Here is a 3111-nt window from a genome sequence, read left to right on the forward strand (position 1 = left end):
TTATGATCACATATGATAATTTATACTTGTAAACAAATTCGTTAGTAATTGGTATGACTGTTAAATGAGTGAAGATTGCACACAATCTTTTCGTTTTAAATGTAACAAATCCCCATATCTATGAATCACCTACCAAGATTACCCCCAATCCCAAGAAAATAAATCCTTTGACATTGAAAACAAATGAGCACAGGAAGACAAAGAATTTCCCCACCAGAACCATCTTTCAAACAAACTACCAAAATCCCTTGCTTTACTCCTCAAACAATACTCCAAGCATCATTTAAATTATGAAGACAAGAGGTTTTAAGCATGAATAATGAGTGTGACACAAACACAATATGCTAAGAATTCTAAACATATATTATGAACATGAATTGAAGGATAAGAATTTCTGACCTTCTACCGAATATAACGTCATCCATGAGATCTTTGTTAGAGTAAGGGTTCTTCAAGGGCTCAAAACATTCATGCATCACTGAAAGTGCAGCATTGAGTTTGCTGTAACTCTCTGCCAACAAGTCAATTTTAGTACCACCAACATCACAACTCTCAGAGTTGACACACTTCACCAATGTCCAAGTTAGGTTGTCGGCACCCACTAAAATTGGTTTTCCTAATAGTTGATGAATGCCTGCATATATCTGCAAAAAAATATACACAAGTAAATATTGAGTGTAACCAATGTCCTAAAATATTTCTAGCAGTGTATACTAATCGCACACAGCCTTAAATGTTTCATTGGCATCAAACTTTAACCTTTACCCATCACAAAATTCACGCATTGTTGACTAGCTAATTATCTATTAAATGAAAACCATAATTGAAAGCAAGAAAAGCATTAATTCTATTAAACCTCAGGTACATAAGAGGAAATAATGGTCAACAATTTAATATTGTTGTGATAAAAAATGGTAAAGTAATGCTTTCCAGGAATCTAAAAAATCTTAATAAATCCAAGAAAAGGCAGAAATCTCAATTCTTTAGGAAAATTATGATTAAATTTTTCGCAAACATAGATACAAGAAAGAAGGGAGGTGGATATAATGTACCTGTTCACACTCTTCTCCACATAACCAATTTTTTTTCAAATATATTCTTGATTTATCTCCTGCTCTTTTTCTCAGGCATCCAATGTGATCTGCATAGGGTTGACAAATATGACACCATAAGCATTACAATATTCATCAACATATGCATTAATGCACACAAAAGGAATTATCAGCTTACACTTATGTTCACATTGAATGCAAGTAAGAAAATCTCCATCTTCAGTCCCTTGGATTTTGATTTCGTTGCAAATCCGGCAACGGCATGATGGACAAAACCAGTCACCATCAGGGATATCCTACACAAACAGAACCAAGACCAGTTATTGGTATGAAAGTACAGAATTGAAGTAACCACAAGATAACATTTAATATGACATGATTGAGAAGGAAAGCAGTTAATATACCTCCAAACCAAGACACTCCACATGAAATGCAGACGGGCATTTGTCACATAAAATAAGTTCACCACCATAATGACAAACAGAACAATTGTCATTTTCACCTTGACACATATCATTGCATTGTTTTTCCAAAGCTTCCCTTGCCCAATTTTTATGCATTAGTTGTATCATGCAATCCAAGAGTGACCTACCATCCCTCAAAAAGATACTAGCACAAGGCTTGCAGTCATAACAGCCACTAGCATGAATTGCAAAGCCACCAGGTCTATATACATTCTGACAACAGCTACACTTGATTCCATCAAGAGTTACCCTCCCTTCAATGTCGTGAGTGTTCTTGCCTCCTTTTCCCCGATAGTAGACCTTAGATCTTGGCAATACCATGTTGCTATCTATTAACCAAGACAAAACATTTTGATGTGATAGACAAGGGGAATTTACGTTCTGCACCCTTGTAGGTAATCCATTCCTCTTGTGCTTTGGTGGGCAGGCCTTTGATTTCGTGGTGCGTTTATGATTTGTATTCCCAATTGGTAAACCATCTGGAGTATGTGATTCAGCTACAACTTCGACAGGAGAGGATGCCCCGATCGGATGATGAACATCTAGATTTGAAAGATTATTGTCAACTGTAGAATGCATCCTACTCTGGTCAATTTGGGACAGCACAAAATTCATGTTGGACTCCTTTTTCAGATGACTACAAACTTGAGGAATTGAATAGTAAACCTTCTTGTCCTGTGTATTTGGTGACATGTACCTGTATCGTCTTTGCCCAGGACAATTTTTGTGTTGAGTCCACTCAATTCTCCATCCAAGATATGCTAGATGTTTTCTTGCTTTTGTCTTCAAACCTTCCCTGGTCATCTTGCTCTCACATCCAGCTCCATATTGATTAATAACATCAGGACAAAATTCAACTTCAGATAGCACCAGAGGTTGCCAATATATGGACGTAGAACGTCTACGTTTTTCACTTCTTTCATTATAGCTAGAATCTGAAATTACTTCACCAGCATCATAGCAGGAAATTTCCTTTTGAGACTCAGGTTCTTCTACCAACACAATTTCTTTCTCAGATGCACCATCGACCAAAGGATTTGTATCATATTTCTCTTGAATGAAAACGATGCCACCACCGTTTTGATCGGTATCTAGCAAGTTCGTAGAGTCACCACTTTCCATTGGGCAATCAGATATTCCAATTTTAGAACCAAGTACATTACTAGGACTAGAATCACAATGAACAATATCAGTATGTTCAACTGACTCCAGCTCTGGTGTTTCTTTCAAGAAAGCACCCGAAAAGTCCAAGACTTTGCAAACTTCTTCTAGCGTGAGAGTAAAGTAATCACCAACTATCTCCCTTACAAGGTCTCTCCACAAGTCTTTCACATTACAAGTCCAGTCCCTTATTTTATCAAATTCGTTACTATTCCTTAAATCATACCAAATTTGCTTACATAGACCAAATGGAAGGTCCCAGAGAGAAAGAAGAAGAACTACCACCATCCAAAACGGGTGAAACCTCTACCACATCCACAAGATGATTTGATCCAGCTTCATCTAAAAAGTTGTCATATCTGACACGACGCTTCTGCTTCCCACACTTGATAACTATCCCTTGGTGCCATAAGCCCAAAAGACCATCTTGCCTA

The 3111-nt window shown here is 37.1% G+C and overlaps 1 pseudogene; it reads right to left on the reverse strand.

Annotated features, from left to right (window-relative positions):
* LOC133310880 (increased DNA methylation 1-like) overlaps positions 1–2965 on the reverse strand; it is a 5108-nt pseudogene extending 2143 nt beyond the window's left edge.
* Between the last annotated feature and the right edge of the window lie 146 nt (positions 2966–3111).

The sequence above is a fragment of the Gastrolobium bilobum genome, unplaced genomic scaffold, assembly GCF_033153095.1.
Source record: "Gastrolobium bilobum isolate Gb01-03AN ecotype WA unplaced genomic scaffold, APGP_CSIRO_Gbil_v1 utg268922, whole genome shotgun sequence".
NCBI lineage: Eukaryota > Viridiplantae > Streptophyta > Magnoliopsida > Fabales > Fabaceae > Gastrolobium > Gastrolobium bilobum.